This window comes from Hyalella azteca, unplaced genomic scaffold (assembly GCF_000764305.2).
Source record: "Hyalella azteca isolate HAZT.00-mixed unplaced genomic scaffold, Hazt_2.0.2 contig9713, whole genome shotgun sequence".
NCBI classification, from domain to species: Eukaryota; Metazoa; Arthropoda; class Malacostraca; order Amphipoda; family Hyalellidae; genus Hyalella; species Hyalella azteca.
Window position 1 is genome coordinate 177,501 of NW_025939775.1, and position 9,226 is coordinate 186,726.

Consider the following 9,226-nt stretch of genomic DNA (forward strand, 5'->3'; position numbering starts at 1 on the left):
TAATCATTACTATAGAATAGGTTTGAATTGTGTTCCTTATACAGCGTTTCAAAATGATTCATATTTGCTTATCATTAATCAGATAACATATTCTTGTCAAGTGTTACGTAATTTATGTCACCTAGCCGGTAATGATTTAAATATTTGAGATGATTATGGAATTTGCTACAATTATTGTGTTCTATGTAAATGTCTGCATAATTTATTTATTTTAGAATCCAGATAGCTTACATAGCTCCATTCCAAATTTATCTATCTCTGTGTGCGGAGGATCGCACTGAGGTAAAAATTTCATTTCATTCATATTAGGTTATAAAACATTCATATTATGCCGAAAAAATTATACATGCGCATACTCTTGTTATTAATCTGTTCGTTATTTTGTTATTAATCTTCGTCGTTAATCTAAACCTGTTTACGTCATTGATTTGTTATCTAAGGGCAGAAGTCGTGTGAAATTTAAAAAGAAGAACGTTTTAATGATTGATGAACGTTCACTTAACATCTATGAATGTCGGCCACAAAATTCAAAGAATTGACGACCTTAGGATGACTTAAAAAAATTCTTGCTGCTGAAAGCTCCTGCCGTCACTCGGATTTTGGCCAAGATTGATGGAGTGAAATTTTTTAAGCAGTTTATTTCTAGGAAATTTGAGCTCGATAAACGCCAGGAAATTCAAATTTTTCCGGAAATCAATCTTTAGAAGATTAAATCTAATACCAAAAATTGTAAGAAAAAATTAAATATAAAAAATATAAAATTTCTTCACGCAATCAATGCGTTTTCTTTTAATATTGAATTAATTTTTTAGATATATTACTCCTTGCTATGGTCATTAAAGCGTGTGATATAATTAGAACCTACGTAATTTGTTAACATCTCATTTATATTGATTTAATATTCTTCACATGAGTTGATATTTGAAAAACTTCTGCTCTTTCCGTCAATGCCAAGTAAACGTCACTTTGGCTTGTGATAAAAAGCTTGCAGCGTTCGTGATTAGTGGAATTTACTTAATTAAGACGTGGACCTGCGCAGAGAGCTGGAAAACGATATTCAATAACGGAAACAACGGACCGGTTCAACGAAATTTTAACAAAATGCGAATTCACGAATACAAAGCAAATGAAACGTATAGGAATGTACAGAACAATGTGTGCATGATTTAAAAGGCCTCGTCTGAACATAACTTTAACATAACATAACTAACATAACTATATGTTCAGACTTGAAATGCCTAGCACCATATCGAACCCTAGCTGTGGAAGCTATTTTAAACTGTCGTCAGTCATGAAAAGATCCAGTCTAGTGACACGATTTTAGATCTTCTGTGAACAAGGCACGAAAAGGAAAAGAATCGGCGACAGGCCACATTAAGCCTACTCTTCAGCGCCGACCCGACATCACTATGTTATGTTATAACTTACGTTGCTTTTCGAGGGGTCTGAATCTGTACAAAATTGCGATACTATGGACAAAAAGGCGGCTCTGAGATGAATGAAAGCTGACAAGTGAGATGGACCTAGACGCCGCCAAATCGCCGAGTTGATGGTTCTCGGCACACTTTCAATGTAGTCAACTTCTTAAATAATTTCCAGCATCAAATTGAAATCTGTGCGTAGTAACGAATTTCTTTTAATTCCCTGAATTGACGTTAAAAACTGTTGATAAATTATTAAATTGCAAAACTAATAATTTTATTTTTTTTATTCCCCCATTACAGTGGTGCGCAATTTCATTCATTTTTTTGAAAATTAATAATTTGTGGTCCTGGATAAAGCTGAAAATTCCTGTATGTTAAAATTGAAAGTATTTCACCCACAATTTGTTATCTCTCTTTTCTCATGTAGCAATAGCAGTTTCATTCATTTCCCTCCCGCGAGACACTGAGATATTCATTCCCGCGAGACACTGAGGTATTCATTTCCCTCCCGCGAGACTCTGAGATATTCATTTCCCTCCCGCGAGACACTGAGGTATTCATTTCCCTCCCGTGAGACACTGAGATATTCATTTCCCTCCCGTGAGACACTGAGGTATTCATTTCCCTCCCGTGAGACACTGAGGTATTCATTTCCCTCCCGTGAGACACTGAGGTATTCATTTCCCTCCCGCGAGACACTGAGGTATTCATTTCCCTCCCGCGAGACACTGAGGTATTCATTTCCCTCCCGCGAGACACTGAGATATTCATTTCCCTCCCGCGAGACACTGAGGTATTCATTTCCCTCCAGCGAGACACTGAGGTATTCATTTCCCTCCCGCGAGACACTGAGGTATTCATTTCCCTCCAGCGAGACACTGAGGTATTCATTTCCCAATTAATTATTCGCTCTGCAAGCGATGAACGCTACGCAAGAGTTTCTCCTAAACCGCTCGTGGCTTCGTCGCCTTGCCCTCGATTCTTAAGCTCCTTTCAAAACACCTCTTCATATGGCGGATTGTCCCTTTGTATGGAATATTCACGTCGATAGCTAGGAAAAGACAGTCCAATATTGTGTGGTAATACCATAGGAACACCATCATTAGGAATACTATCAATACTCCCCTCAGGACCATCATTGGACCAGCATAGGTAACCACACGATCTTATAGTTACCTGTTAACATTTGGCTACCATGTAATTACTCTGTCATCTTGTGGTTATTCTGAAGTTACCCTGTCTTCTAGTGGTTACCCTGTAGCTCCCCTTTTGTCTCGTCGTTACCCTGGAGTTACTTTGTTGTCTTGTGATTATCTTGGAATTACCATTACCATTTTATCTTTCTGTTACCTTGGAGTTACTTAATTATCTTGAGATTTTCTTGGAATTACCATTGCCATTTTATGTTTCTGTTTCCCTGGAGTTACCTTGTTACCTTGTGATTATCTTGAAATTACCATTATCATTTTATCTTTCCGTTACCCTGGAGTTACTTTGTTACTTGTGGTTATCTTGGAATAACCATTACCATTTTACCTTTACCTTTCCGTTACCCTGGAGTTACCTTGTTACCTTGTGATTATCATTAAATTACCATTATCATTTTATCTTTCTGTTTCCCTAGAGTTACTTTGTTTAATTGCAATTATTTTCGTGCCCGTGGAGTTTGGGCTTTCAGGCGCAGCTGCAGAGTGTCTGGAGCGAGGATTTAATGAACATATTTGAACTTGGTGCGCGGCGGTGTGACTCGACAAACACTTTGCCAAATTGCTGCGAGTTGAACTTTTAAGGGCCGTATAGCGACAAACAATGAGAATGCTGGATATTTGGAGCACAAAATAAATACATTTTTGAGGCCTATTCGTACTTAGAATATCTTTGCTTGCATGGAATCGTATAAAACGAAAAGAAAATTAATACGAATTAAGAAATCAATGGATACGAGTGGATTGATGTCTAGACAAAACACCAAACTTTACAAATATTTCTTTAGATTACTATTTGAAGTGCCGATAGCCGCCTGGATAAAACAAGTAATGATGAATGAAAATGACAAGAGCTGAATACAGTATATTGTCACATTATGTCAGACCGAATACGGAAATAAAATGAACCTTTTCAATAAGAAATTTGAAATCGATTTTAACATTAAAAGATTGGACTATAAAATTCTCTGAACCAATTTAACCCTAACGAAAGTAATCTCATAAGACTTCGAGCGTGAAAATCATTGTTCTCTATTTATTTTTAATTTTGGCTTCTAATTTTTTTCTGCATTATTTCTAAATATATCTACCGCCTTGAATATTAGAACCAACCCCTGGAAAATCCAGCGGATTTTCCTCCACACATGAAGCATTTATGAAAGAATTTTTAAAATACATAAACTTCTTCTATAAATCCCGAACTGTGCGGTATTTTTACGACTGTAAACAAGGCATTTCCTATTAATTTACCCCTCCACGTGAATGCGGCGAGCGACGTAAGCGTTTAGCAGGCCTCGTTTTGTTATTCTCTTCTGGGCAAATATTTCATCGAAAAAATGTGAGGTATGAACCTTAACTTTTGCAGCCCCATGAGACTTCACAGCAGAATTTCAGCATGAACCTTAACTTTGTTATCTTTCACATTCCACAGCAGAATTTCAGCATGAACCTTAACCTTGTTATCTTTCACACCCCAAAGCAGAATTTAAGCATGATCCTTAACTTTATTATCTTTCACATCACACAGCAAAATATAAGCATGAACCGCAACTTTGTTTTCTCTCATATTTCACAGCAAAATGTAAGCATATTATCCATAACTTTTTTTCTCATTTACCGTTACATTCCGCAGCCAAATTCAAGGCATCAATCATAAATTTTGTTACATGTATGACGAATATTATGATTTATTGACCTTACACGTGAATTTCTGAATCGGAAACTTGAATCCTGCTGCTTAATTCTCTGTGCTTAGGAAAAGTTTTTCAGATGATATTTACCAGCATTTCTCTCGATGTTCAAGACAAATTAATCGTGTTTCTCATAAGAAAATAAAGCGGCGAGTTTATTAGCAACTTTTGCGATAATTTTGAACACCTTGATAATCCGGAAAATGTTTTTCGGCAATAAGTTGTTTGGTTTCAAAAGTTATCTGACGAGTGTTGAAATTTTCAGTTAACTTGGAGTCTGTAAACTTATAAACTTTGAATTTCTGTGTTAACCTCGACATTATTCCATTCGAAAATATTTCATTTTATGGCAGTTAAGAACATTTGAAATCGCAAGTATCAGATAAATTCAAACATTCAAAGCCAAGTGGGAATTCACTTAGTCGAATTGAATTTATATTAGAGAATTTATGCCAACTGAGAATAATTGAAAAGAAAAGATCAATATTTCTACCAACAATTATTGATTTACTTGAAAACAAAGAATTTCTGTCTTCTAACTTACTTGAGAATTCTTACTCGCAATTCCCAAGCCAAAAGAATTTCTCGCGCAACTATTAAATATTCATCCGTGTTTTGACCGGCAGCGCCCATTCACAAATATGGCTTAAACGTCTGTTGCCAACACCGAATAAAAATGTTGTTCCAGGAGCGAATAAATTTGCTAGCTGAATAATTCAGAGCTGTCGGCAGCTGCTGTGGCTGCAAATGCCGACTTTTATTCGGATCTAAACACGCGACTAAACAATTTATATTTATTTTCGAATCATTTTATACTGTACAGAATTGACGTAACACCAAAAATTTCGTAGCAACTATTTCGTCAAATGCTGTAGCATTTGACTTCAGTAATAGCTGCTATTGTTGCATCTAACGTATCAGATGCAGCTAATGTCAATGCACGTAACGTATCAGCTGTAGCTGCTGTTGTTGCATGCAACGTATTTTCGGCAGCTGCTGTCGTTGTCTTGTGCAGTCCAAAGGCATAGTTCTTAAAGTGTAGTTCTTTCCCGATATCTGACACGAATTCTAGCAGTAGCTATCATTGCATCTGATAACTCAGGTGCAGTAGCCATCACTGCATCTGGTAACTCAGGTGCAGTAGCCATCACTGCATCTGACTCATCAACTGTAGGTGCTATCGTTATTATCGCCGAAGCAGGTGCCGAGCTGTCATTAAAGCTGATACATCAGCTGCAGTTGCTGACACAACTTCTGCATTTGCAGCGCTTGTCAGCTCTCAGATCGCCGCGCTGAAGCATCGTTCAACTCTAACTCCCACTCCAACTCCCTCTCAAACTCCCTCTCAAACTCCCACTCAAACTCCCACTCAAATTCCCACTCAAATTCCCTCTCAAATTCCTACTCAAACTCCCTCTCAAACTCCCTCTCAAACTCCATCTCAAACTCCCACGTTCAACTCAAATTCCCACTCTGATTAAATTTAAAGCCGTATCACCACGGCGGGCTCGCGGCTCTTGAAAATCTCTGGGGATTTCACCCTCAAGCTTCATTAATTAATATCGTCAGAGGTATTAACACCGGTCATTAACTCTATTAATTAAGGGAACCTAAAGATTGATAGCTTATTGAGCATAAATAAAATTCCGTTACAAGGGCTTCCCAGTCATGCATTGCGGTTAACATGTTCCCTGAATTTATCAAACCCGCTAATGAGGCCCAAAATTCTAGCGAACATGACTGAATAGACCTGAATAAGTAAATTCTCAATAGATATAGCTAGAGCATTCTGACGTTAGCCACATCAAATGGCCGCTGAATTGATATTTTTAAGTTTATTTAAGTCCATTTTAATCTAAAACGGTATAGTTTTCCCTTAGATTTTTATTAAAGCTAAACCATAATTCCAGGTTATTGATAGTTTTGCTTTAAATTTAATGTAAAAAGTTAACTCTAAGATATGGCTGAATTAATTTTATACTAAGTACTATTTTATATAGCTTTGCCTCTCTTGTCAGCAACCGAAAATATATTAAAAGTAAAACTATTGTATTAAAAAAATAATTAGAACTCTTGTGTCATTTTCATCCCTTAAGTTCACTATACTCGAAAGCCAAGATGTTATGATGCAAGTCATGCTGCAAGCGAACGTTATGTGCCTGGTTTATTAGCTGACTTTTCTAAGCCTCTTAATTGCTGAAGCTCTCAGACCCCAGAGTTTATTTGCGTTTTGGAACAAGTCGCTCACTAAAATTGTAGCATCCAAACGGGGCGAGAAAAGCCCGTGGACTTAATGGCTGGCATTGCTGGCGCAATGGATTTAAATTAGGTCACTTGGTTTAATTTAAATTGAAAGTATTTGATTTCAAGAAAAAATAATAATTTTAAATAGAGGAAACTGATTTCGATCAGGTATAAGACTTGCTGATAGAAGCAACTAGATTACAATCCCGTAGTAATTTAGCGACGTAAATTCAAAATTTCTTATTCGTACATTTTTGGCAAGTCGTTTTGCAATAATATACAATATACAGAGTGTGTTTCATATACATTTTGCAGTAATAGAAACACACTCAGTTCTGTTAATGGCTATGAGTGAACCAAAATTTTCTCATTAAAAAATGCTCAAAACTTTGTCGTGAATTTGTCAGTGGAAGAAATTAATAGAAACAATGAAAATGCTTTAATATTTTTAGGCTAGAAAAAAATTCTTTTTATTTTAAACCCACGAAAAGCATTTCCCAATTTCATTTCGTCAACGAACAAGAATAACGCATTTGATTTCATTTTCAACGCGCCTTACCTCAACGATGCGTAAAAGATTTTATGCATAACGTTATTCGTGTTGCTTCAAATATCCAACATTGCAATGCACTTAACGCTGAAGCAACAGCACTGAAAGCCATTTCATGTTGCGGTATAAAAATACCGCCCCCATTCTCTTATTTATAAAATGACTAGAAAAGCCGCTGATTTCTAGCGTTGTTGGTCCTGTCAAATGACGGGACCATTTTCCGTTACTATTGAAGGCTATGAATAGGCCATTTGAAAGGATTCTATATATTTTCCATTCAAAAGTAGCCTGCCTCATTTTTCCCTGTATTTTGCTAAACTTTCTGTCAATTATATAAGAAAAAATGATAATTCGTGTGTGAATCTTCATCTTTCCCGCGTACAATTTTATTACAAATTGTATTCAATATTATTCGTTCAGCTTTCTCAATATTTAAAGTCGCTGTGCCATAACTATTTTTGAATTCCTAATCGTAGAATGCATTTTTTCTCTGGTGTTCAAAATGTGAATCATGAATTTTTGTTAATATTTTCATTCAGCAAGACGAAGAATTCATTATATTTCCCTGGGATAATGAAATAAAAAAAAGTTTATAGGAATCGAGAATTGTAAAATAGGGTTTTTAATCCAAATTAGGCCTATTGATAATGTTTAATCATTTCCAATTGGCCGCTCCAGGTTTTTTTTAGACTGGCTGGCTGATAAAATTCAACCACGAATCAATTAACCAAATATGTATATTAAATCAATCGAACATCTGAATAATAAAAAAATCTTCCGATTAATAAAGAAAATAATCGCTGTATCCATCTAATCATTTTTCTCAAGTCATTATTGCGATTTCGTGTATCATTAGCTTTTATTCTGGCTATTATTAATTTCATCAGTGTGATGAGGTTATTTTTGATTTATAATCATCATGAGTCATAAAGTTCATATACTGGTAGATCTCAGTTCTAAAGTAACGTTCATACTTACTCTTTGCAATAATTTATTCATTATAAGCTTATCATTGGCGTCTAAAAATGACTTGCTTTTTTAATCCATACATATTTTATACGTATTCTCGCTAAAACTTTTTTTATTACATAAACTCATTCATAATTACTACACATTTAAGAAAAAACTAGCTAAAACTTTGTAATTACTTTTTTAAGTAAAAAAATAATCTAAGCAATTTTTCGGCTCAAATTAACCCCCAGCAATGTTAATTTCAACAAAAAATTCAAGCATCTCTGGTCAACAAACTGGGTATCGTTATCGATCTCTAAATAAATTTTAAATGTCGTCTGCATATTAAAAATGTCATCTGCATAACAATCTCCTGAATTTAACAATTATTCTCTTCTTCTTTACAGAAAACACAACTGAGAAGAAGGACGACTGAAGACGGGCAGTGTAATCAAATTTTAGAAGAGGGACAGAACGTATCAACTTATATGCAAATATTTATGTACTGTTTATTTCTGGAAAGTGTCTGTAAATTGAAGATAAATCGGGAAGTGAATTAGTCAGCGATGAAATGATTAATTTCTGAGTTATTTGTACGATTTTATATATTGTAATTGTGTGGAAAGAGTGAATAGTGAATTCACTATTGTAATTGTATTTTCAACAGAGAAAGTGATTTGTGTTTCTATTGTTGTAGGATATCAGAGGAAGTGAAAATAATTGAGTCATGTTTTCCCAGTTGTTTAAACGCCACTAGCGTGGAAAATAATAACCCGTATTCCAAAAAATTAATACTGCTTAGCTGAATAAATCTACGGATCGGCAGGCTTTTAGTAAAAAATGTCTCCTTATTTATTCAATCGATAGGGTCAAAATATATATTTATCATGATAATTTAGGGACCTTATATTATAGTAAAATAATTATGAACGTATTAATTTTATAATCGGTAAATGTCTATAATTTTTATGAAATTTTTCCACAGAGTCATGTAAAATAATATTGATTCTTGCAAACAGCTACTGAGTAAATATATATTATTTAAAAAATATCGTCACAACGTCGACCATCATTTCCAAACCATCAATAAATCGTGCCAGACATTCAACATTAGAGTGATGTTAAATGTAAAATAAAATAAGATCAAATTAAACCCAGCAT